General features: G+C 44.8%; 1 pseudogene; it reads left to right on the top strand.

Annotated features, from left to right (window-relative positions):
- The first annotated feature begins 862 nt into the window (after positions 1-862).
- On the top strand, positions 863-5,373 carry LOC122935627 (annotated as a pseudogene).
- The last annotated feature ends 22,277 nt before the right edge of the window (positions 5,374-27,650 follow it).

Raw genomic sequence — 27,650 nt, 5'->3', positions numbered from 1 at the left:
TGAGCTCTCTAGTCACACCGTATGGAAGATCTAGCCATTTATGACACTTGTTAAAGAGTGATCTGCCTCTGCAAGCAGTCGCGTTGCAGCAGAAAGGACGGACAGAGGACGGACAGGACAGACTGTGGTAATGTGGGGCTGTGGTAATGGGGACAGCATACAAGTGCTGCTGCTCATTAGTCACATTTCCACCTCCTCTCTGTACTTCATGTCTCCTCATGAACTCCATTTCTACAGAGATTTAGCTGAAGATCATATTAAACTGTATTTAGGATCATAGAAGATGAGGCAGCTCTTTGGCTCACTGCTGCTGTGTGATTAGGACAAGTTCTGTGTGCACTAATAGGACAGCGGCCATTTTATTTCTCCTAATGATTGCTCCCCAGACAAAACGAGACAGTATAACTAATGAAAGGTATTTAGGAATATATTTATAATAAAGTAATATTTAAGTATTTTCATTTTCCTAATTCCCGGGTTGCCCGTCCAAGTACCCAACAACCTCTACGGTCCTAACGTGCACCATGTTTAAAAAAAAAAAAAAACACACGGACCAAGCCACTTCAAGGTCCCTGCAAGAGCGCAAACTGAACCCTTCAGGACCACAGAAAGGTGATTCTTTAGGGCACACTATTCGGGTTGTTGGCTGGACAACCCCTTTAACCCCTCATTCACTGTGGTGCAGACAGAAGTGAGCCCTGTGACAGCAGCGTGGTAGATTGTTGTATACTGCTTTATTATTGAGCTCTATGTATATGAAAGCTGCACTGTGACTGGTTGACACTGGCGACAAGACTTTCCACTGCTTCATATCCCGATCTTTAAACTGCTTTAGGTCCGTGAGGGTGAATATGTTCTTCACATGTACTTGGTACGTTGATTCCAATAATAGAAGTGCGGTGGTATACGAAACCATAGGGAGAAATAGTGACAAATTACCTAAGGTCTCAGTATAAATCCACTGGCTTATCTGGCAAGAGGACATTATGTGACCACGTAACGATATGGCTGAGCGTTAAAAGTCAACTACTGCAGTTATTCAACAAAGTCACGCGCGACTTTGTAAATATCGCCCTACGGCTCATCGGAGCCCATACATTCTAATACTGTTTGGAAACGAATCTCCGTACAGTATTAATCCGAAGTTTTGAATGAAGCGACTTCGGCTGCTTCATCCGAAGCTCACTTCGCTCAACGCTAGTAATAGCAAGTGCTTTACTCATGCTCCATGGTCATAAGGTACAAACGAGTCCTCGATGCAAAAAAGGAGCATTGAGGATTTTTTGTGCTGAGTTTCTCGACTGATTCGAATAATCGTTTCAGCCCCAGCTGGAAGTGTGCTTTCCCCCATGAGCTGTGGCTGTTGCATATAATAACGCTGTGAGGCGACAATGACAATTCTGGCAGTTTTTTTTTTTTTTTTTTAACAACTTTCAGGTTAAAGAGGTGTTCTGATTTCAATGATTACATTAATGTGTTTAGAGAATAAGTAGTTGTCCGTTTTTCTAAGACACATTTAAAATTTTGCTCTAAGAACTTTATTATATTGGGACAATAGCCTCTCCAAATGGGACAAAAAAAAAACAAAAACGTTACAACCCATTTTAGTCCTGTAAAATGCACCTGTAGGAGATCCGAATGGGACTAAGGCCTCATGCACACGGCCGTTGTGCGGCTGTTCCATGCATTGGGGACCGCAATTGCACGGGCAACATCTGGTGTGGAACAACGGAAAGAAACACCACAGAAGCACTCAGTAGTGCTTTCGGTGTTCCGTTCCATGACCCCATTCCGAATCTCCAGAATTGCGGACCCATTCAAGTAAATGGGTCCGCATCCGTGATGCGGGATGCACACGGCCGGCAGCCGTTGATTGCTGACCCGCCGCCTGCGGGCCACAATACGGCCAAGGTCGCCTCCAAAGGCCGTGTGCATGAGGCCTAACGATGGTGTCAATCATGTGACCCCCCCCCCCCAAGCTTCTCATGTGACCTCTAATATTCAGTTAACTGTCCAGAGGTGAATAACAGTTTAAGATGCAGAACATACGAATAAAGCATATACACAGTATTACTGCCTGAGGAAGCATCCTATGTCCGTCTGTGTAGAAGTACATCAAAATCCATCATCATCACATCCATCTCCCCTGTACGTGTTGTGTTTGGCTTTTTTTTTTTTTTACACTTAACTTTATTAAAAACATGACAATATCACCAAGAGACAGGTAGCCATTTTTCAAAATTACCTGGAATCAGGCAACCATGTAGACACACATACAGATAAGTGGTTATTGTAACAGCCACAATAGTTTCTGTGTCCAGTCTAGTCTGAATGTCAGGCATAGAAGAAGCCATTGTGTTAATGACAGCGTGTAGCTGAGTTAGTGACGTCTGGATGGTATTCATGGAAACCACTTCCTGGCTTGGTGAAGCCGAATCCGTAGAGAGAAGACGGTAAAGTTCTGCCTTTCTAGCTGAGGCTGAGAACGGAATTCCTCTTTTAGACAATTCTGCCATCAACTTCGGGATAGTCCATGACCTCAATGCAGGTATACTGTTTCGTACTGATTGTAGATCACCACTGTCGCGAGAGGAGGACGAGCCCTCGGCCAGAAACTTCTGAGACATCTCCCTACTAAAAGAGATAGCTAAATGAGGGGACCAGCAGCTACCAGCCCAAACAACAAATACAGTGCCACCCTGAACAATGATACAAACACCTTATTATCAATGAATTATAGAGAGCCGCCAACTACAACCGTGCGTAAGACATGAACCTACAGTCGTGCAACACTATACCCTGATCCTGTAGTCATGACAGGACTAGTAAACGAGTCTGTAGTCGTGACAGACATCGCCCCGATGCCTGTAGTGGTGACAGGATTTGAAATCGAATCGGTAGTCGTGACAGACATTTCATCGTTTGCCTGTAGTCGTGACAGGACTTAAAATCGAGTCTGTAGTCGTGAAAGACATTGCCCCATTGCCTGTAGTCATGACAGGACTTGCAATCGAGTCTGTAGTCGTGACATTGTATCGTTGCATGTAGTCGTGACAGGACTTAAAATCGAGTCTGTAGTCGTGACAGACCTTGCGTATAAAATAAAAATAAATGTTTTATTATTATTATATTTTTTTTATATATATAATTATATTTTCTTTAGCCATATACCTTAATGGAAATGCCATGACAGTGGGCCCGACTTCAGGTACCAACTACCCCCATACGTGAACAGTAGAACTACTAGAAGTGCCAACGGGAAATCTAGTGCCTGTGGAGGAGGTGGAAAAATGGCGCACCCGTGATAAAACACAGTCTAACCACCTGCCCAGCAGCATGCGTAAATAATATGACAAACAAGGCCCCTACCATACCTACCTTTGATTACAGGTAGACAATATAACGATAGGACTGCAGCGCACACCTAGTGTAGCTGAAGGTACTACTGAAATGAAGGAAAACCAACTTACTATGTGAAAGTAGTAGGTAAGTAACCCACTCTATGATAACCAACCAGAAAACGCACTATTATAATATAACGATTATTGTATAGCTTATTTTCTATCCTCTTTTTTTTTTTTTTTTAAACGGACTTGTGGGCCCCCCCCCCAACCCCCCAGCAACAAACAGCTAAACACATAGAACATAATGAGCAGCACTTGGATGTGCTGGCGAAGCTGCAGAGCTGCGCAGCAAAGAATGACCAGCAGATGGTGCCCGCACACCCCGACCGCTGCGACACAGACTGGGAAGGGCCGAGCACGCCGGCTGCGAGCCAGTGCGCGCCGCCTGAAACAGGAACGAAACTGAAAGTAAGCACCACCAACCATGCCCCCCGGATAATAGCTATGATCGAACGTTGGAAAGGAAAATTAGGACATATATGTTAAGTAAGAAAGATGAAAAAAGATGAATAAAAGCACAAGTTAATTCAGGAGGGAGTAAGAAACAAGGAGTGAATATAGAAAATAGGAACAATAATGAGAAAATATGATAGAATGATATAATTAATATAACAAGAAAATTTTGCCTCAGCTGTTATCACTGCGGACACAGCTAAAGAAAGAGGGCAGAGTTTATCCTCATATTGCTTATATGTTCTCTGATACATCCTTATTGGTTACCATATGTTCAAGCATGCTAGGTTGTACCTAAACAAGTTCTTTCTTTATGTATTGATATTTAACTCTTTAGCTGCAGATTCAGTAAAAGAAAGTTATGCATAATGGGAGCCTCGTGTACTGTAATAAAATTTAGAATAATCGACTAGGAACTATCATCTCCTGAGTACGATGAGTTACCGCACTGTGCCATGGATGGAGTGGGGGTCCCAACCTCTATGTATGGTGATCCCCATGCCCCTCGACCTATCCCACAGGTAAACCACTTAAACCATGGACCCCCTTTACATGCCAGCCAGCACTATGGAACTCATGCCCCTCATCCAAATGTTATGCCCACCAGCATGGGATCTGCTGTCAACGATGCCCTCAAACGGGACAAAGATGCCATTTATGGACAACCCCTCTTCCCTCTTCTAGCCCTGGTCTTTGAGAAGTGTGAACTGGTGACATGTACCCCCCGGGAGCCCGGAGTGGCAGGAGGGGATGTGTGCTCCTCCTATTCCTTTAATTAAGACATCGCTGTATTTGCAAAACAGATTTGTGCAGAGAAGCCACTGTTCTCCTCCAACCCCAAGCTGGACAATCTGATGATCCAGACAATCCAGGTCCTGTGGTTTCATCTCCTGGAGTTAGAAAAGGTCCATGAATTGTATGATAATTTATGCTATCAGCTGTTTGAAAGGAAAAATGCCCATAGATTTAGTGATTGATGAGAGGGATGGAAGCTCCAGGTCTGACCATGAAGAACTCTCTGGATCCTTCGGGTCCTTCCAGTGGTGGGCACGCGTCACAAAGTGGGGACAACAGCAGTGAACAAGGGGACTTTTTAGATAACAGTGTTGCATCTCCTGGCACAGGGGACGATAATGACTCAGACAAGGACAAAAAGAGACAAAAGAAAAGAGGAATATTCCCTAAAGTAGCAACGAATATTATGAGGACGTGGCTTTTCCAACATCTCACGCATACATACCCTTCAGAAGAACAGAAGAAACAATTAGCACAAGACACAGGGCTGACTATATTGCAAGTGAATAACTGGTTTATTAATGCTAGAAGACGAATAGTCCAGTCGATGATTGACCAGTCTAATCGAGCAGTGAGCCAAGGAGCAGCATATAGTCCATAGGGGCAGCCTATGGGAAGTTTTGTGTTGGACGAGCAGCAACATATGGGGATCCGACCTGCAGGACCTATGAGTGGAATGGGAATTAATATGGGCATGGATGGACAGTTGCACTATATGTAACCAAGAAATTGCAGAGCAATCACAAATAAGGGGAAGTCTGCAGTACATGCCAGGGGACTGTCTTTCTCAGGGTGGTCCTTTGAGTATCAGTTTGGTACAACCAGCTCACACTTTTCCCCAGTTGGCATCACACCCTTCCTCAAGACATGGACCACCGGTGTCCTACATCTACCATCAGCCATCATGACACAAGGAGAATTGCTGTCTTACGCTTGGTTCACACCTGAGCGTTCGCGATGGAGCGCTCTGTATGCGCGATTGTACCGGCGTTTGCAATTGCGCATACAGAGACAAGCGAACGCCCATTGTTGCGCGTTCCCGAAAGTCTATGTACGGGAACGCGTGACAAGACGTCCCAAAGAAGCTCATGTACTTCTTGGGGCGTCGGGCGTTTTACAGCGCAATCGTACGCGCTGTAAAACGCCCAGGTGAGAACCATGCCGATAGGGAAGCATTGGTTTCTCCTTGTTGAGCGTTTTACAGCGCGTAGGAACGCGCTGTAAAACGCTCAGGTGTGAACCCAGCCTAAGGGATGGCCATGTCTGCACAACCACCACCACCACCCCATAACCCCAAACATCTCCAATTCTTGGAGTCTCATCCTGTCCAGAAAGCCCATCACTTATAAGGAACTTCAAGGGAAAAGATAATATTTTAAGGCTTTTGAACTTTGGTCAGTTTTAAAATTCCAGACAGCTGTGATTTTTTAAACTTTTGTCAATTTTTTTTTTCACCGACAACAAAGGACCAATGAAGCAAGACATAAATGTGAAGTCATGGGTTCACTTTAATGCCCATTAAAAAAAATCCCCTCTGGAAGGAGAAAGACTACTGTAGGATAAATCGTAGGAACTAAGTTAACTTGTACATTTCTATTGATTTAAATAGTTTTAGATGAGACAAAAAGAGATATCCTTGTTTTTTCCACACTATGTGTGCTGTTTCCAAAAGGATGACTTGGCTCAGCCAGAACCCCCTCCCCCTGTCCATAGAAAGCTACAGATTATTTTTACCTGTGACCAGCGAAGAACAAGGCCAAGACCTGGACTAGAACCATGGATGTGACAAATGTCTGTGCTCCTGGCCCTCAGCACTACAGGACTATATGGATTGGGGCAGAGACACAGACATGACATGGACAAATGGACACCAACCTAGATGTGGACATATGGATAAAGGGGGGGGGGGTCTTCCTACAATCTGGTCTTTGCACCAAATGACAGACTGTCACGAGGGTGTCAAGAGCCACGTCTGACTCCGTTATACCCGGGGTCAGGAAGTCGCAGCGGGTGGCTGCGCGCTCTATGTCTAAAGATCACGTTGTTTCTTAGTGATTGTTTTCTGTGTTTGCCTTGCTATCCTTTTGTCTCACTCAGGGATCCGTAGCTTCTCCTCCTCAGCTGTTTCTTGTCTGCCACTCCCAACCTCCTTATATTCTCCTCTCACACTTCTCTAGTTGCCAGTTATAGAGCTTCCTGCCTGGACTTCTATACTGACCCACTGGAGCTGTGAATCCTGGTTGTTGTTCCAGAGTGCTACCCTCCGGATCCCTGTTGGGTTTTTTGTTGTCTCCTGTTGTCGCCCACCTGGGATTATATGTTGAGTCTGTATTGTCTGTCCTCCCCTTGGTGTTTTCCTTTAGAGCTAGTGGTGCGGACTAGTGTTCCCACCGCCCTGTTCACTATCTAGGGCTCATCTTAGGGAAAGCCAGGGTTTTAGGCACGTGATCGGCGTACGGGTGAGGAACCCGTCTAGGGACGTCAGGGCAGCCAGGTGCCAGCCGCAAGGTGAGTCAGGGGTCACCACCTTCCCTCTCACTTGGGCAGGGCCTTCCTCTTTCCCTCCCTCTGTGTCACGTATGTGATAGTCACGCCGATCGTGATACAGACTGAACTTAATTGTTAACTCGCAGATTGAAGCGTGAGTGGGCGTACAGCAGTGAGTGAGTGAGTGTGATAATGAGTGAGACGATGAGCCCGAGTGACTGAGAGAAAGGAAGACAATACTGTAACAGAATTTGTTCAAAGTTTGTACTTTTAATGTTTCATGTTATATATTCTATGTGTTACCTCAATTGAAAAAAAAAAGAATGTTCTCAAAGTAAAACCTGCTGAGGGATTGGTATTATGTGTCCATGGATAATTTCTTTCTCAGCACGTGTTCCTCATTAGAGAAAAATGCTGTTACCTTTAAACTTTGTCAAATTTACATTAAAATACTTGTATGAGGACTGTGAGTTTATGTTTAAAGAAAAAAGGTGTTACAAAAAAAATGCAGTAATAAATATTTCATTTTGAATAAAAAAAATAATAATAATTAGAATAATCATTTAAATTCTACATCTCCGTCTAGTCAAATAACTCTGTGGGACCACTGCCATGTATCTGTGCCAAGAAGGTAAAGGAAAACAGGTCAGAAACAATATCCACAAAACTAATTCTAAGTGAATTCTTATATTCAAGGCACTTTGTGAATATTAGACATTAGGATGCTCTGGACAGGTTTCACATGAGTGTAATCGATGCAGTCCAGGAGGAGGAAGATGAAAGCTTTAAAGAGTAAATCAGGGGCAGGCACTGGTAGGTTGATAGACATGAAATGTTAGAGGGGGCAAAATTATTCAGAGCGCTGTAGCTGATGAGACAAAATTCTACACAAAATTTAGCTTACATGAGATCCACAGCAGAGACAACATATGATTGATGGAACAACCACCGGGCAAGTTCGACCTCAGCAATCAGCACACCGTCATGTTTTATGGATTTTAATGGTTTCTTCTATGCAGCATCAGAATATATTTTTATTTCTTTACAGACAACTCATCATGTATGTCAGATGGGAAAAACTGAAAGTTCACTAGAAACCGCTGATGAGGATAAAAAATAAGGGGAATCAATAAGTCAAAGCCACTGCTTAATTTATTCTCCCAGGTACAACATACTGGCCATGCAGGACATTAATAGTTAATCAACTCATTAATAATGCAATAAATTATTAAGAATGATAAGCTAAAGATTTTAACTGTATATCCAATTCTGCTGCCTCCACAGTATGGGATTTTACATTCCACATTTCCACAATATGTATTTTCATATGTATAAAGTTTTGCCAAAATGAAAATTTTAAGAGGACCATTGTGACCTTTGTGTACCTGCACAGTCTGAATATGGCAGCACTGATTGGATAGAGTGAGTCTGTGCAGGTACACCCCCCCAACTGGTAACACCCCTCTGTACCCTTACTGAAGGCTAACAGCAATTCATTCATAACTTCTAGTGCAAATGATAAAGGAATAGTACATCATAGATCAATAAGAACAGATGCTCCAGAATTGGTATTACACAGGGAATGCATGTAGCTAATAAAACAGACATGTCATGAGAGGTGAAAGGTCCTCTTTATAGTAGTTCTGCATGCATGAGCTGTGTGTTTTAGAACCAAGTACAGGACCTAAAGGGGTTGTAAAATCTCGGCCTTCCATGAGCGAGATGAAAATAACCCACAGTTAACGACTGACAGAGGTGGCCAGAGATATGGAAACAGTAGAGCAGCCGGCACTCTGATAGCAGTGAATGGAAGCTATGCAAACCAAAGAACAACAAGCTACTACATTTCTGTAACTCCTGCTATCCTGAGCCATCGCTTTCTGTTGGCTGTTCCCATCTCACCCATGAAAAGCCGAGATGGGACAACCCCCATATTTACAACCTTGTGAGATCAGAAAAGTCTTTCCCAAAGCCATTTTGACAAAAGTTTTTCAGATCTCACAGGACAGAATCTTGGCCTTGGCAATTAAAATACAATCAGGTCCATAAATATTGGGACATCAACACAATTCTAACATTTTTGGCTCTATACACTACCGCAATGGATTTGAAATGAAACGAACAAGATGTGCTTTAACTGCAGACTGTCAGCTTTAATTTGTGGGTATTTACATCCAAATCAAGTGAACGGTGTAGGAATTACAACAGTTTGCATATGTGCCTCCGACTTGGTAAGGGACCAAAAGTAATGGAACATAATAATAATCATAAATCAAACTTTCACTTTTTAATACTTGGTTGCAAATCCTTTGCAGTCAATTACAGCCTGAAGTCTGGAACGCATAGACATCCCCAGACGCTGGGTTTCATCCCTGGTGATGCTCTGCCAGGCCTCTACCGCAACTGTCTTCAGTTCCTGCTTGTTCTTGGGGCATTTTCCCACTTCTTTCCCTTAAAAAACTCTTTGGTTGCTTTTGCAGTATGCTTTGGGTCATTGTCCATCTGCACTGTGAAGCACCATCCAATGAGTTCTGAAGCATTTGGCTGAATATGAGCAGATAATATTGCCCGAAACACTTCAGAATTCATCCTGCTGCTTTTTTCAGCAGTCACATCAATAAATACAAGAGAACCAGTTCCATTGGCAGCCATACATGCCCACGCCATGACACTACCACCACCATGCTTCACTGATGAGGTGGTATGCTTAGGATCATGAGCAGTTCCTTTCCTTCTCCATACTCTTCTCTTCCCATAACTCTGGTACAAGTTGATCTTGGTCTCCTCTGTCCATAGGATGTTGTTCCAGAACTGTGAAGGCTTTTTTAGATGTTGTTTGGCAAACTCTAATCTGGCCTTCCTGTTTTTGAGGCTCACCAATGGTTTACATCTTGTGGTGAACCCTCTGTATTCACTCTGGTGAAGTCTTCTCTTGCTTATTGACTTTGACACACAAACACCTACTTCCTGGAGAGTGTTTTCAATCTGGCCAACTGTTGTGAAGGGTGTTTTCTTCACCAGGGAAATAATTCTTCAGTCATCCACCACAGTTGTTTTCCATAGTCTTCCGGGTCTTTTGGTGTTGCTTAGCTCGACGGTGCGTTCCATTTTTTTAAGAATGTTCCAAACAGTTGTTTTGGCCACACCTAATGTTTTTGCTATCTCTCTGATGGGTTTGTTTTGTTTTTTCTGCCTAATAATGGCTTGCTTCACTGATAGTGACAGCTCTTTGGATCTCATCTTGAGAGTTGACAGCAACAGATTCCAAATGCAAATAGCACACTTGAAATTAACTTTGGACCTTTTATCTGCTCATTGTTATTGGGATAATGAGGGAATAACACACACCTGGCCATGGAACAGCTGAGAAGCCAATTGTCCCATTACTTTTGGTTTCTTAACAAGTGGGAGGCACATATGCAAACTGTTGTAATTCCTACACCATTCATCTGATTTGGATGTAAATACCCTCAAATTAAAGCTGACAGTCTGCAGTTAAAGCACATCTTGTTCGTTTCATTTCAAATCCATTGTGGTGGTGTATAGAGTCAACAATTTTAGAATTGTGTCAATGTCCCAATATTTATGGACCTGACTGTATATGACCCATGTGTACAGCTAAAATACATACATGTACATGAATCCAAAAAGATGAGTGACAGATTTTTCAGATTCCACTTTCTTTTATGCCTGAGCGACATGTGTCTGTGAGAGCAAGTTGCAGAAAAGAAGTTGACCAAAAACATTTTTGAGACTTATCTTCAACTTGTCTATTTTACAGCTGTGATTTGGCTTGCATTGTGGTCTATGATAGAAAAGTTGAGAGTTGGATTTTTTACAATGGTTGCTTGCTGTATCGTAATCCTGTTGATAATTGTTAAAGGCAATATTGCAATGCAACTTCATAATCTTCATGTCATACAACGCAACTGTAGCCTCAGCCCAAGAAGTATTCCAGTGTCCTGGAACATTGATCACTAGCCGACATTTATTAATGTGAGTATACCTAGACCTTGTAAATTGAGACAAAACAAAAAGGGGTTAGCACTAGTTCCTTAGCACTGGGATCCTAGGTTCAAATCCAACCAAGGGAAAACATCTGCATGGAGTTAGTATTTTCTTGCTGTGTGATCTGCACAGTGTGCAGTCTGACATTCAGTATAAACCATTCCTGTCTTCCAAATAAAAGGACTGTTTTCTGTAGTCTAACTTGTTTATTGGCAAAACAGGAGTATTGATGTGTGATCAATTGTTTGGTAAAACTATAAGAATACAAATGACATGTATAAGAATAAAGCATACAAGATAGCATGTACAGCAGGAAGCATAGAGCAACATGTACTACAAGATTACATTAACTCTGAGCACATGTCCCAAAATGGCTGCCTGTACATAGGATTGCATAGCTAACATCTAACAGCTACAACATGTTCCCAAAGTAATACTACAGCTAACTAAACATCACTGCATAACATAATATCCCTGAGATACAGTAGATCTCACTCACCAGATATACTTGCACAAAGATGGTGGAGTTTAAGAAGAAGAACTGCAAGGAACAGCTCTGCTGATGTCCTGTAGTCTGTATGTAGACTGAAGACGGGGCTTCTCCTTCCCAGAATGCATTGCACTCACCATAATACCATAAACTTTATTAACAAGAAAACAAAGCGGAGTACATTTTTTACCACCGCTAGACGGTGCTGTTGCCTAACTAATAACAGGAATAAGCCTCATGCACACAACTGTTTTTTTTTTTAAGGTCCGCAAAAACGGGGTCCGTAGGTCCGTGATCTGTGACCGCTTTTTCGTCCGTGGGTCTTCCTTGATTTTTGGAGGATCTACGGACATGAAAAATGAAAAAAAAAATCTAAGTCAAGTTTGCCATTGAAATGATAGGAAAAAACGGACACGGATCACGGAGGCGGATGACAATCTTGTGTGCATCCGTGTTTTTTCACTGACCCATTGACTTGAATGGGTCCGTGAACCGTTGGCCGTGAAAAAAATAGGACAGGTCTTATTTTTTCACGGCCAGGAAACACGGATCACGGATGCGGCTGCCAAACGGTGCATTTTCAGATTTTTCCACGGACCCATTGAAAGTCAATGGGTGCGCGAAAAAAAAATGGAAAACGGCACAACGGCCACGGATGCACACAACGGTCGTGTGCATGAGACCTTAAGCAAACTGAAAGCAGACTTGATCTGTAATGATACTGAAATGCATCTCCCAGTGCTGGGACAGAACACCGTGTTTGCATGGGTTTCCTACCACACTTCAAGGAATTTATATTCTGAGCTCCACTGGAGACAGCAAGTGATTATAATATCTGTAAGCGCTGCAGAATATTGTGGCAAAATATAAGCAAGTAAAATAAAATAGGGTGTGATTTAGTTGGAAGAGGAGTAGCCTAAGACGCACTGCTTTGTGCCAAAACTGCAACACAATTCTGGCATGAAATTTTGCAGTGAAGCAAGTCGACACACAGGTGGCAAAAAGTTAGAAAAGTGACTATCCCTGGACCAAATCCATCATTTAGCCTGACCCCTCTGATAAATCTGATGCAGGTCTAGACAGCCTAGCTAAGCTTATGCCATCTTTAGGTTTAGTAAATCTACCCATCTGTGTCAGAAAGTCAATTTCTGTATATTATCAAATTATTTAACACGCATGGTGAACAATATTGGAAATACATGATACCAAAATTGATACCAGTTTTTGTTCATCCCACCCCACAAAACAACAGAATTAGGCTACTTTCACACTGGCATTTTGACTTTCCGTTTGTGAGATCCGTTCAGTGCTCTCACAAGCGGTCCAAAACAGATCAGTTTTGCCCTAATGCTTTCTGAATAGAAAAGGATCCGCTCAGAATGCATCAGTTTGCCTCCGTTCCGTCTCCATTCCGTGAGGCAGATACCAAAACGCTGCCTGCACCGTCTGGCGAAACTGAGCCAAACGGATCCGTTCTGACACACAATTTAAGTCAATGGGGACGGATCCATTTTCTATGACACAATAGAAAACAGATCAGTCCTCCATTGACTTTCTATGGTGTTCAAGACGGATCCGTCTTGGCTATGTTAAAGATAATACAAACTGATCCATTCTGAACGGATGCAGACGGTTGCATTATCTGAACGGATCCGTCTGTGCAGACACACCAAACGCAAGTGTGAAAGTAGCCTAAAAGGTGATCTAAAAATCATATGTTCCCCAAAATAATACTGATGAATAAATTAATACATCAACTCATCCCCCAACAAAACAAACCTATCTATAGAAAAAATAAAAAGTATGGCTTTCAGAAAGTGGCAAAACAAAAACAAAAGATTTTTTAACCCCTTCAAACAACAGCCAGTTTGGACCAAATGCCGGAGACCCATTTTTCAAATCTGACGTGTCATTTTATCTGGTATTAACTTTGGAACGCTTTTAGTTATCCAAGCCATTCTGAGACTGTTTTCGCATGACACATAATACTTCATGTTAGTGGTGAATTTGAGTTGGTATGTTTTACCTCCAAAGTTTGCAGAAAATGTGGAAAAATTTGCTATTTTCAAATTAAGAATTTGTATGCTTTTAAGACATCTAGATACTTCACGAAACAGTTATTACGTTACATTCTCTATATGTCTACTTTATGTTTGCATCATTTTGTAAATGTATATATATATATTTTTTTAGGAAGTTAGCTTTTAAAAACCCATATTTTTAAGGACCAGTTCAGTTAGGCCTCATGCACACGACCGTTGTGTGCATCCGTGGCCGTTGTGCCGTTTTCAGTTTTTTTTTCACGGACCCATTCAAGTCAATGGGTCTGTGAAAGAACACGGATGCACACAAGATTGGCATCCGTGTCCGTGATCCGTGGCCGTAGGTTGCTTTCATACAGACGGATCCGAAGATCCGTCTGCATAAAAGCTTTTTCAGATCTAAGTTTTCACTTCGTGAAAACTCATATCCGACAGTATATTCTAACACAGAGGCGTTCCCATGGTGATGGGGACGCTTCTAGTTAGAATACACTACAAACTGTGTACAAGACTGCCCCCTGCTGCCTGACAGCACCCGATCTCTTACAGGGGGCCGTGATCAGCACAATGAACCCCTTCAGGTGCGGCACCTGAAGGGGTTAATTGTACTATCATATCCCCCTGTAAGAGATCAGGGCTGCCAGGCAGCAGGGGGCAGACCCCCACCCTCCGCAGTTTGAATATCATTGGTGGCCAGTGCGGCCCCCCCCTCCCTCCCTCTATTGTAATAATTCCTTGGTGGCACAGTGTGCGCCCCCCTTCCTCCCTCCCTCTATTGTAATAATTCGTTGGTGGCACAGTGTGCGCCCCCCCCGCCCCCCCTCCCTCCCTCTATTGTAATAATTCGTTGGTGGCACAGTGTGCACCCCCCATCGGCCCCCCCTCCCTCTATAGCATTAACAACATTGGTGGCCAGTGTGCGGCCTCCCATCTCCCCCCTCCTCCCCCCAATCATTGGTGGCAGCGGAGTTCCGATCGGAGTCCCAGTTTAATCACTGGGGCTCCGATCGGTAACCATGGCAACCTGGACGCTATTGCAGTCCTGGTTGCCATGGTTACTTAGCAATAGTACAATAGTAGAAGATTCATACTTACCTGCTGGCAGCTGCTATGTTCGTGTCCGGCCGGGAGCTCCACCTACTGGTAAGTGACAGGTCTGTGCGGCGCATTGCTAAATGAACTGTCACTTACCAGTAGGTGGAGCTCCCGGCCGGACACAGACATCTCAGCAGCCAGCAGGTAAGTATGAATCTTCTAATTGTACTATTGCTAAGTAACCATGGCAACCAGGGCTGCAGTAGCTTCCTGGTTGCCATGGTTACCGATCGGAGCCCCAGTGATTAAACTGGGACTCCGATCGGAACTCCGCTGCCACCAATGATCGGGGGGGGGGGGGGAGATATGAGGCCGCACACTGGCCACTAATGTTGTTAATGCTATAGAGGGAGGGGGGGCCGATGGGGGGCGCACACTGTGCCACCAACAAATTATTACAACAGAGGGAGGAAGGGGGGGCCAGGGGGGGGTTTGCACACTGTGCCACCAACAAATTATTACAATAGAGGGAGGGAGGGGGGGCGGGGGGCCGCACACTGTGCCACCAACCTATTATTACAATAGAGGGAGGGAGGGGGGGGCCACACTGGCCACCAATGCTATTATTACAATAGAGGGAGGGGGGGGCCGCACTGGCCACCAATGATATTCAAACTGGGGAGCGGGGGGGTCTGCCCCCTGCTGCCTGGCAGCCCTGATCTCTTACAGGGGGATATGATAGTACAATTAACCCCTTCAGGTGCGGCACCTGAGGGGTTAATTGTGCTGATCACGGCCCCCTGTAAGAGATCGGGTGCTGCCAGGCAGCAGGGGGCAGTCATGTACACAGTTTGTAGTATATTCTAACTAGAAGCGTCCCCATCACCATGGGAACGTCTCTGTGTTAGAATATACTGTCGGAAATGAGTTTTTACGATCTAACTCATATCCGACAGTATATTCTAACATAGAGGCGTTCCCATGGTGATGGGGACACTTCAAGTTAAAATATACCATCGGATTGGAGAAAACTCCCATCCGATGGTATAAAAGGGACTCCAGACTTTACATTGAAAGTCAATGGGGACGGATCCGTTTGAAATGGCACCATATTGTGTCAACGTCAAACGGATCCGTCCCCATTGACTTGCATTGTAATTCACGACGGATCCGTTTGGCTCCGCACGGCCAGGCGGACACCAAAACAACTTTTTTTTCATGTCCGTGGATCCTCCAAAAATCAAGGAAGACCCACGGACGAAAAAACGGTCACGGATCACGGACCTACGGACCCCGTTTTTGCGGACCGTGAAAAAAATACTGTCGTGTGCATGAGGCCTTACTGTATGAAGTCACTTTGTGGGGCTTACATAGTAGAAACTACCCATAAATTACCCCAATTTATAAACTACACCTCTTAAGTTATTGAAAACTGATTTTACAAACTTTGTTAACCCTTTAGGTGTTCCACAAGAAAAAAATAGGGGGAAAAATTATTACATTTAATTTTTTTTGTGCAGATTTTCCATTTTTATCAATTTTTCCTGTAACACAGGAAAAAATTAACAGCAAAACAAACATCAATATTTATTACCCTGATTCTGCAGTTTACAGAAACACCCCACATGTGATCGTAACCTGCAGTATGGGCACACAGCAGGGCGCAGAAGGAAAGAAGTGCAATATTGTTTTTGGAGGGCAGATTTTGCTGGAATGGTTTTCAGGTGCCATGTCACATTTGAAGAGACCCTGAGGTACCCCTAGAACGAAAAACCCCAAAAGTGATGCCATTTTGGAAACTACACCCCTCAAGAAATAAATCAAGGGGTGAAGTGAATGCTTTGACCCAACAATCGTTTAATAGAATTTAGAAAGACATGGCCGTGAAAATGAAAAATTTACTTTTATTTCCAATATAATGTTGCTTTAGCCCCAAATCTTCATTTTCACAAGGGGTAATAGGAGAAAATGAACCCCACAATTTGTTATTCATTTTTACCTGAATTTGGCAACACCATACTAACTTCCATAGCATTTCTGGCTTTTCACCAATGTAGCTGTGTGGGGACTTGTTTTTTGAAATTCCGTCATTGTTTTAAAAAACGAATTATTACAGCGTTCACCACGCAGGATTAGTAACATGACTCTTTATAGATCAGGTCATTACAGAGGCGGCGATACCAATTATGTGTACTTTATTAAAAAAAATTATCAATTCTAAATATCTGGACATGGGAAAAGGCTATTAATTTTTTTTATTTACATTTTTATTTATTTATTTTATTGTTTTTAAACATATATATATATTTACACTTTTTTTATTTTATCAAGACCCACTTGGATTTCGAAGATCCAGTGGGCCTGATCGCTCTACAGTGCACTGCAATACTATTGCAATGCACTGTACACATGGCAAGCCTAGATGCCTTTGTAAGGCGTCCAGTTATCATGGCACAGCAGTCCGGTGGGGAGAGAGGGAGCTCCTCTATTAACCTCATCGATGCTGCCACCGGCTACTGGCTGCAGCATCTAAAGGGTTAAACGGCTGACATCGGTGCTAGCACTGATCTCAGCCATTGCAGCAGAGGGTCAGCTGTATGTTACGGCTGACACTCTGTTGATGGCGGCAGCTCAGGAACAGAGTCACCGCCACTAGATACTGGGGGCCACAGCAGCGCATCAAGGAAGCATCACTCTGCATGAGGGGACATCAGGCAGCGGGAGGGGGCATCAGGAGACACAGGGGGTATTAGTGGAAGATCTGAGGCAGTTCTGGGTTTCAGGCTCTGATCTCCAGCATGGAGATCAGAACCTGAAACCAGCATTTTCACACTACCACGCTCTGGTTGGTTAGTCTGCAGAGACTAACCAATCAGAGCCATCGCCAGCATGGGACCACTCCGATTGGTCCCTTGCTGGCTTTCCCAATGTCTCTGATCTCGGGGTGAGAGGAGACTCTGGGGCTTTGACACTTTATAGTGTAACAGCCCCGTTAAGCAGTTTGGACATGACTGTACGTCGATTCGCATAAAACTTTGTTTGAATACTGTTCGGAGTGATTGCTCCGTACTGTATTAGAATGTATTGGCTCCGATGAGCCGAAGTTACTACTTCGCGAAGTCTCACGACACTTCGGGTGACAACGTTGTAAATTAATTTCTACTGTAAAAAACCTTTGTACAGAACTCGGGTTCGGTTCCAGGTGGTACAAAGGTATTTTACAGTAGCAGTTAATTCACAAAGTTATTACCTGAAGTCTAGAGAGACTTGGCGAAGTAATAACTGCGGCTCATGGGAGCCAATACATTCTAATACTGTAAGGAGCGCTTGCTCCGTACAGTATTCAAAGTTTTATGCGAATCGACTTCGGATGAAGCATCTGAAGTCGATTCGCTCATCCCTATCCACAATCAAAACATCACATAAGTAGCAACACACGGTACTATTTTATTGGTGGGATTTATACCCCTTCATGGTTACAGCTCATGGCCACCAGAAGTCCCTTTCCTTATGCTAACGATTCCAACCTTGTGATTGGCGAAGAACCACCATCTCATGAAACATAAGCATGAAGTAGAGAATTTGACCAACAAATTAACCAATTCCAGCCCCCATAGTCTAACAAGCCTGAGAAAGACTAGGATATAGTCAAAACGTTGCACTATCTTTGGCACTTTTTGTTTATTTGTATGGACCCAATTTAAATAAAGAATCCTCAGAGGACATGCTGCCGTCTACTCTGCTTAGTATTGTATCTGGAGCGACCAGAGGATGCATGGTTGCTGACAGGCTGAGGCATTCCTGAGGGAGTTTAGAAGGGAAGTTGGTGCTGCTTTCACAATATATTTTTCGACTCAAATCATGGGGTGACCACAAGGACTACTCTGGGTAAACGGCAAAAAATAATCTTCTATTGGTAGTCTACATTGTGGAGTACTGTTTTCATACTTTACTTTTCCTATAAACTGCAGCCATAAAAAGTATAATATGCATTATAAATTTTTCATAATAAGACCCTTTGTTGGAAGTTTAAGCGAAAACAGAGCCTAAATGATAAGTTGCACATGTAGCTTTAAAGGGAATCTGTCACCTAGTTTTACCCTATAGAGCTGCAGACATGCAGGGATAGATCTCTGCTAGCATGTCTGCAATATACCTCTCCCATAGCTCTGTGTGGTTTTTTTTAGTTTAAAAAATTATTTTATAGATATGTAAATTAGCCAAGTAAGGTGCCCAAGGCATGGTTACTTACGGTTAAGGAGCCCAGCCACGCCCCCTGTTAAGGAGCCCAGCACCGCCTGCATCCAGGAATCTCCTCCTTGCTCACAAAGTTACAGTGCCATAATCTCGCGATGCGCGAGCTAGCGCATGCACAGTGCCGGCAAAGTGTTTGTTCCCTTTGCTGGCATCAGCCTCAGTGTATGAACCGCGCATGCGCTAGCTCGCGTATTACGAGATTACGGCACTGTAACTTTGTGAGCAAGGAGGAGATTCCTGGATGCAGGCGGTGCTGGGCTCCTTAACAGGGGGCGTGGCTGGGCTTCTTAACCGTAAGTAACCATGCCTTGGGCACCTTACTTGGCTAATTTACATATCTATAAAATAATTTTGTATACATAACAAAACCACACAGAGCTATGGGAGGGGTATTTTGTGGACATGCTAGCGGATATCTATCCGTGCATGTCCGCAGCTCTACAGGGTAAACCTAGGTGACAGATTCCCTTTAAATTTATAACACCATTTTAGCCTCATATTCCAGTTCCTTCACATAGAAACAAGTAATTGAACAGAGAAACCATTTCTAAACATTATGAGACATAAAAATCATTGACTGTAATGAAATGAGATAAAAGTGTCCAATAGATTAAGATGTGCATTTCCGTTCACTATATATAATGCTTATAATAAAGCCAAAAGACTCATCTCCTGATCTACTTTATTGCCAAGGGGCCTGTGTGCGAGTGAACAGGAATTTTATAATTTCTTTTAGCTGAAAAACATAATTAAGTGCAAAATTTGCTTGCACTTGTCTGTAATTCAAGTACATGTTATTAACAAGGGAAACGAGTAGCATTTTAATTAATTTATTTACAGTCCTTAAATTAACGTGCTGGAAAATGGGTGGATTGTAGTGATGGCCGAGTACCGCATGTGCTCGAGCGCAATGCTTGAGTCTCCTCCCCGCACGTTTCTTGGCTGCTATGCAGCCAAGAAACGTGCAGGTAGGTACTGCCCTTCACTGTAATGCCGTAGCCATGTTGGCTACTGGCATTACAGTGATTGGCTGGCCAAACACGTCATCGGGTGCTCTAAAGCACCCGATGACGTGTTCGGCTCAGTGTTAGTCAGGGAGATCTGAGCATAGGAAGGGAAAGACAGTGTAGGGAGTGTTATTGGAAGATTTTTATTACAAAAACTTTTCAGAGACCCAAAAGTTCTGTGTGACAGCAGCAATATATGTTTGTAGCGCAACCTGCGCTAAATTGTTCAGTCTTAGGCCTCATGCACACGACCATTGTTGTGGTCCGCATCCGAGACGCAGTTTTTTTCAGCTCGGGTGCGGACCCATTAATTTCAATGGGGCCGCAAAAGATGCGGACAGCACTCCGTGTGCTGTCCGCATCCGTTGCTCTGTTCCGTGGCCCGGCCAGAAAAATATAGCATGTCCTATTCTTGTCCGTTTTTCAGACAAGAATAGGCATTTCTGGGCCTCCTGTTCCGTTCCGCAAATTGCGGAAGGCACACGAGCGAGCGGCTTTCGTGTTCTGCGGATCCGCAATTTGCAGACCGCAAAAAACTGAACGGTCATGTGCATGAGGCCTTAGGGAGAGCTGTGCTGAGGAAGGGACAGAGTGTAGGGAGTGTTATTGGAAGATTTTTATTAGAAAAACTTTTCAGAGACCAAAAGACCTTTTAAGGACTATTGTGTGTAACAGCAGCAATATATATTTTTAGCGCATCCTGCACTAAATAGCGTCTAATAAGCCGCTGCGGACAGTTAAATTATTCGCGCCACATCTCCTGTGTAAAGTGTGCGCATCTCTAAAATATCAATGACATCCAGTGAGATTAGTTGCGCCACATCTCCAGTGTAAAGTGAGCGCATCCAAAAAGAGGGGCAGTGGGGTGGCAAAAGGTAGAAGTCGTGCCACACCAAACAGGACCGCAACTGTTCCATGGAGCACCCCCTTATGTAAATCTCCTTTGCCAAGGGGTAGTTGTTCGGCAGTATGGCGCTTTTTTGAGGAAAGTGCAGACGACAAAAGAATTGTAATTTGCAACCTGTGCCATACAAAAATGAGCAGGGGCATGAACACTAGCAACCTCACCACCACCAGCATGATCTGCCACATGGCATCAAAGCACTGTAATAGGTGGGCCGAACGCCTGGGTCCACAATCTGTGTCTGCGGGTCACACCACTGCCTTCTCTTTCCCTGTGTTACGTGCTGGCCAATCCCATATCCAAGACGCAGGCCCGGATGCTTTCCACCCTGCACCTGGACCTTCGCATGCACCATCAGCGACCACATCTACATCCGTGTCCCAGGGCAGAGTACAAATGTCCTTACCCAAGGCATTTGAACGCAAGCGCAAATACCCAGCCACCCACCCACAGGCCATAGCACTAAATGCTCAGCTTTGCAAATTACTGTCCCTGGAAATGTTGCCATTTAGGCTTGTTGACACTGAGGCCTTCCGCAGCCTGATGTTAGTGCCGTCCCGCATTACACAGTCCCCAGCCGCCACTATTTTTCAAGGTGTGCCGTGCCCGCCTTACACCAACATATGTCCCTTAACATCACACGTGCCCTGACCAACTCAGCTACTGGGAAGGTCCACTTAACCACGAACACATGGACAAGTGCATTCGGCTAGGGATGCTACATTTACCTGACAGCACACTGGGTGAATGTTGTGGAGGCCGGGAGCGAGTCGTACATTAGTGGCTCCAACCCCTACTTCTCCTCGTTCGCCTCCTCCTCCACTTCCACCTCTGAATTATCTGCATGCAGCACCAGTCAGTCATCAGTCGGTAGCCGGAAGCAGTGTAGCACTGCAGAGGGGGAGCGGCAACAAGCCGTGCTGTAGCTGATATGCTTAGGGGACAAACAGCACACCATCGCAGAGCTGTGGCAAGGGATAAGAGACCAGACTGAGCTGTGGATCTCGCCACTCAACCTAGAACCAGGCATAGTTGTGTCTGATAATGGCCGTAACTTGGTGGCAGCTTTGGACCTCGGCAAGCTCAGAAACATCCCATGCCTAACACACGTCTTAAACTTAGTGGTTCAGCGGTTTCTGAAAACCTACTAAAATTTGCCTGAGCTACTGGTAAAAGGTGCGCCGTTTGTGTGCACATTTCCACAAGTCATCAACAGCTTCCGCCGGTCTGTCAACGCTACAGCAGCGCTTGCAATTGCCAGCTCACCGCTGTTGAGCGACCTGAGCATGCACTGGAACTCCACGTTCCACATGTTGGCCAGGCTTTCTGAGCAGCAGAGGGCAGTAGTGGAATACCAGCTGCAACATGGTTGTCGCCTTTCCAGTCAGCTTCCGCTATTCACAAGCGAGGAGTGGGCATGGATGTCTGACCTCTGTGAGGTTTTAAGAAACTTTGAGGAATCAATACAGAATGTGAGCGGCGATGCTGCTTTTATCAGTGTAATCATCCCACTTCTGTGTCTACTCAAACACTCGATGCTCACAATTAAGGACGACGCTTTGCATGTGGAAGAGGTGGAAATGGGGGAAGACATTACACAGGGTGATAGCGAGACCACTCTTAGTTCGACTTCTCAGCGCAAATTGGACCATGAAGAGGAGGAGCAGGAGACGGTTGCCTCCGCTACATAGGGTAGTACCCATGGAAGTTTAATTCCATCTATTCAGCATGGGTGGGCAGAAGAGGAGGATGAGGAGATTGAGAGTGATCCTCCTGATGACGACAGAGAAGTCTTGCCTGTTGGTACTCTGGCACACATGGCTGACTTCATGTTAGGCTGCCTTTCCAGCGACCCGCACGTTATACGCATTTTAGACAACACAGATTACTGGTTGTTCACCCTTCTCGACCCCCGCTACAAAGAGAACTTTTGATCTCTCATTCCTCTGGTGGAGAGGACGAGCAAAACCAGAAGATCCTTGTTGAAACATTGCTCCAAACATTTCCATCTCACAACGCTGGCAGCAGAGTCCGTAGTTTCTTGGCCAACCGAGGAGGGGAGAAAAGGGGAACACATAGCAGTTCCAACAGAGGCAGGGCAACACTCTCCAAAGCCTGGGACAGTTTCATGACACCCCGCCAGTACCCTCACCCTGATGCGCGGCCTAGTGTCACAAGGAGGGAAACATTTTGGAAGATGGTGAAGTACATAGCAAACGGTGTCAGCATCCTCAATGATCCCTCAGTGCCTTACAACTACTGGGTGTCCAAGCTGGATACGTGGCACAAACTGGCGCTGTACGACTTTGAGGTGCTGGCCTGCCCTGCCGCCAGCGTTTTATCTGAGCGGGTATTTAGTGCTGCTGGTGGCATTATAACAGATAAGCGTATCCACCTCTCAACTGAAAATGCTGACAAGTTGACTCTTAAAAAAATGAACAAGGCCTGGATTGACCATTACTTCTCAACTCCACCAGAGGAAAGCTGATGAACATAAAGGCACTTTAAATGTGTTGTTTATAATGTACTGAATACACTGTATTCCCATGCACCCCTTCCACCACAAACAAGGGTATATGGTTAAAACTTCCTTTTCCCATCCTCCTCTTCCATCATATCAACATGCTTATTCGTCGCATATAATGCCCTCGCATATATGCCCTTCGCATATAATGTGTTACAGGGTCAGCTCACAAGCAGGCCCTTGCATATAATTTTTTAGAGGGTCAGCTCACCAGCAGTCACCTACAATGTTTTACATGGTCAGTTCAGCTGCAGGCCCTCGCATATAATTTTTTAGAGGGTCAGTGTAGCGGTTACCCCGGAGTGTAGTGGGGTTTCCACCGCTGTAGGGTATCCTTTTCCCGATCGTTAAGGAGTCGGCTCAGCATCCAGCAGTTATCCAAGTGAAGAAGCTTTTCCCAGCACTAGTGTGATAGCTGTATATTTGTTATCCCCAATAAGATACAAGACTCTAGATTGAGGGTGAAGAACTCACTTTATTGATGGCCATAGCTCGGCCTTTTATGCAGAAACACAATCTACAGCAACCAATCAATTTACAGTAAAAGATAACGCACTCACAAACAGGGACTTTGTCACATAGCTTGCAAGTAGACACTGTGTCTTTACCCAGACAATGAACCAGAGTGTTATCTTGTGTATTGTAATTAAGTAGGTTAGTCTTGTGGTTAGAGCAGACTGAATGTCTGGAAGTGTGTCTACACCTATGTCCCTGATACACATAGATGTCTGCGTCCATTATTAAGAGTAGGTATCTAAGGCCCTGGCTAAAAACCATCTTTAAAACAGAGGGATCTGTTACAGTCAGCTCACCAGCAAGCCCTCAACTACAATGTTTTACAGCAGGCATCCTCAAACAGCGACCTTCCAGCTGTTGCAAAACTACAACTCCCAGCATGCCCGAACAGCCTACAGCATGGATGTCAAACTCATGGCCCTCCAGATGTTGCAAAACTACAACTCCCATCATTCCCTGATAGCTGTAGTATGCCCAGGCATGATGGGAGTTGTAGTTTTGCAACAGCTGGAGGGCCACGAGTTTGACATCCCTGGCCTACAGGTATCAGCCTACAGCAGGGCATTGTGGGAGTTGTAGTTTTACAACAGCTGGAGGGGGCAGTTTGAGGATGCCTGTTTTACAGGGTCAGCTCACCAGCAGGCCCTCGCATATAATGTTTTACAGGCTCAGTTCACCTGCAGGCCCATGCATATAATTTTTTAGAGGGCCAGCTCACCACCAGGCCCTCACCTACAAGACCAGTCTCACTATTCAAGAGTCTGGTCAACACAATCCACACCGCCGGGAGTCGCGTAACTAGTTATCACGGAGGAAACTCATTCGTTATCGGAATTAACCAGACAAATCACTCCACCAACTAAGAACATCCATGCACCACCACCCTCAGATACAATCTGTCAATCCTTTCCATGTCGGGCCGGGTGAGGTTTCCCGTGTTGAGTCAAATTAAGCTTTAGGCTCCACTCCTGGTGGTGCCCTTCCTACAATTCCTTTAAGTTTCAGCTTTGCAACCATACTCCCCCCACCCAATGACTTTGGCCTCCCATAAGCTGCTCGGCGGGTCATGGGAATAAAGCCGCCGGATCGTCGTTTGTCATCGTTTATGTTCGGAACTATGACGGTATCTGATCGTCTTTGAACCTCCGACTTTCGTTTTTGATTAATGAAAACATTCTTGGCAAATGCTTTTGTTTCAGTTCATCTTGGGTCAGTCCAAGAATTTCACCTCTAGCGGCGCAATACGGATGCCCCTAGCCGTCCCTCTTAATCATGTCCCCAGTTCCAAAAACCAACAAAATAGAACCGGAGTCCTATTTTATTATGCCTAGCTGAAGTGTTCAGGCGACCTGGCCTGCTTTGAACACTGTAAATTTTTTCAATGGTCAGCTAAGCACCAGGCACTCTCCCATACTGTTTTAAATGGTCAGCTCAGCAGCAGGCTCTCAACCATAATGTTTTAGAGTGTTAGCTCAGCATATAATTTTTTATAGGGTCAGATCACCTGCAGGTCCTCGTATATACATTTTTTGAGGGTCAGCTCACCAGCAGGCCCTCAACTACAATCTTTTACAGGGTCAGCTCATCTGCAGGCCCTCACCTACAATCTTTTAGGAGGTCAGCTCACCTGCAGGCCCTCACCTACAATCTTTTAGAGGATCAGCTCACCAGCAGTCCCTCACCTACAATCTTTTAGAGGGTGGGCTCAGCTGTAGGCCCTCACCTAATTATACCTAATAGGCAATTTGTGTGCATGCTGCCTTGCTTGGAAGTGGTAGCCATAGCTGTTTCTCAGGCTCCCTCTCTGGAATCAAACCCTGATTCCCAGTTACCCGTAGTCACCATGGTTGGTGCTGAAAATAGCATCGAAAGTTGATAGGGCAGTCATCCGAATGGAACGTCACTGTCACGGGACGTGCGATTGAGCCCAGGTTATCTAGAGTCACCAAAGCGGCAGCCGGCCCTCTCCCACAATGTTCTAGATGGTCAGATCAGCAGGCCCTTGCTCCAAATGTTTTTGAGGGTCACCAGCAGGCCATCAATTATCATTTTCAAGGCTGTGTATGATGCCCTCATTTATGTGTAACAAAGGGTGTATTGTAATGCAGGTTTCTTGTAACTTTTGGCAGCCCTTTCAATTAGTGCATGGGCTTTATGAGTGTAGGAGTCCCACTACTTGAACAATTGTACCACAATGTTAATGAGGCCCTCCTTTATGTGATATACAGGTTGTATCAGAGTGCCTCTTCCTTGTAATTTTTGGCAGCACTTGCACTTTATATACAAGTAAATATACAAGAAAGAATGTTTCCTAACAATTTTTCCTCTAAAATCGATTTTATCTTTGGTTTTGTGCATATTATTGTCAGTCTGTAAAAGTGGCGTACTACTCGGACAACATCGTTCCCAGCAGTGACCTGGGAGTCCAAGATGCATCCAGACCAGTGGCGTAGCGTGGATTGCCAGCACCCGGGGCAAGCCAAAAACTGCACCCCCCGCCCCTACCCCGGGCACTCCCCTTTTAACAGATACTGTAGTAGATCACTATTCACTAGTAGTCCTATGTAACACCACAGATAACAGTGATAACGCTCTGTGTACAGATAATGTAGTAGATTCACCTGCAGTCCTATGTAACACCACAGATAACACAGTGATAACTCTCTGAGTACAGATAATGTAGTAGATATTACCTGCAGTCCTATGTAACACCTCAGATAACACAGTGATAACTCTCTGAGTACAGATAATGTAGTAGATATCACCTCACTGGCGGATCCAAGGGGGGCAATGGAGCAATTGCCCCCCCCCCCCCTCCCTGAGCTGGCGGTGCGGCCCTGCTCACAAGTGGGGGGCGGCGGCGGCAGGGCACAAGGAGATGAGCGCTTCCATTGTGTAAGCGCTCATCTCCATAGTCATCTGTAGCGCTGTTCTCAGCACAGCGATACAGATGGCTGTGCTGCAGTGGAACAGGGAAGGGAGAGGCGTGTCCCTTCCCTGTTCTTCTGATAGGCTGCCGGCACTAGGCCAGCAGCCTATTAGAGGCTGGCGCAGGCGGCGCGATGAGGTCATTGCGCCGCCTGAGCCGTACAGCGCGGGACACAGACCGGAAGAGGTCTGCATCGCATCGCTGACATGGAGGTAAGTATAAGTGTTTTTTTTTTTTTTATATGTACAATACTTTTACTGGCACTCGATGGGGGGGTCTCTTATTACTGGCACATGTTGGGGGGGCTCTTATTACTGGCACATGATGGGGGGCTGTTATTACTGGCACATGATGGGGGCATCTATGGGGACACATTTTACTAGCACATAATTTGGGGACACTTATTACTGGGGGCACTTATTACTGGCACATTATTGGGGGCACTTATTACCGGCACATTATTGGGGGGCACTATAGGGGCATCTACTGAGGCCACAAAGAAGGGGTATTTTATATGGGGGGCTCTGTACAGTAGCATTTTATACTGGGGCACATTATGGTGGATACTATGGGAAAGGGGGGAGAGGAGTACTATGGGGTCATCTACGGGGGGCACTAAGAAGGGGTATTTAACCTCAAGTGAGATCTACCCGTTGTGTCCAGTTTAAAGTATCTAGGTATTACCATCACCAAAGATGCAGATACCTTTCATGCCTCTAACATTCGGCCCCTCTTGGACTATAGTAGGGATAAGTTTAAATTATGAGGGGACACACCGCTGTCGGTTTCATGCCGTATA

Source organism: Bufo gargarizans, chromosome 4 (assembly GCF_014858855.1).
Source record: "Bufo gargarizans isolate SCDJY-AF-19 chromosome 4, ASM1485885v1, whole genome shotgun sequence".
NCBI lineage: Eukaryota > Metazoa > Chordata > Amphibia > Anura > Bufonidae > Bufo > Bufo gargarizans.
This window is presented reverse-complemented; position numbering and strand designations above follow the sequence as displayed.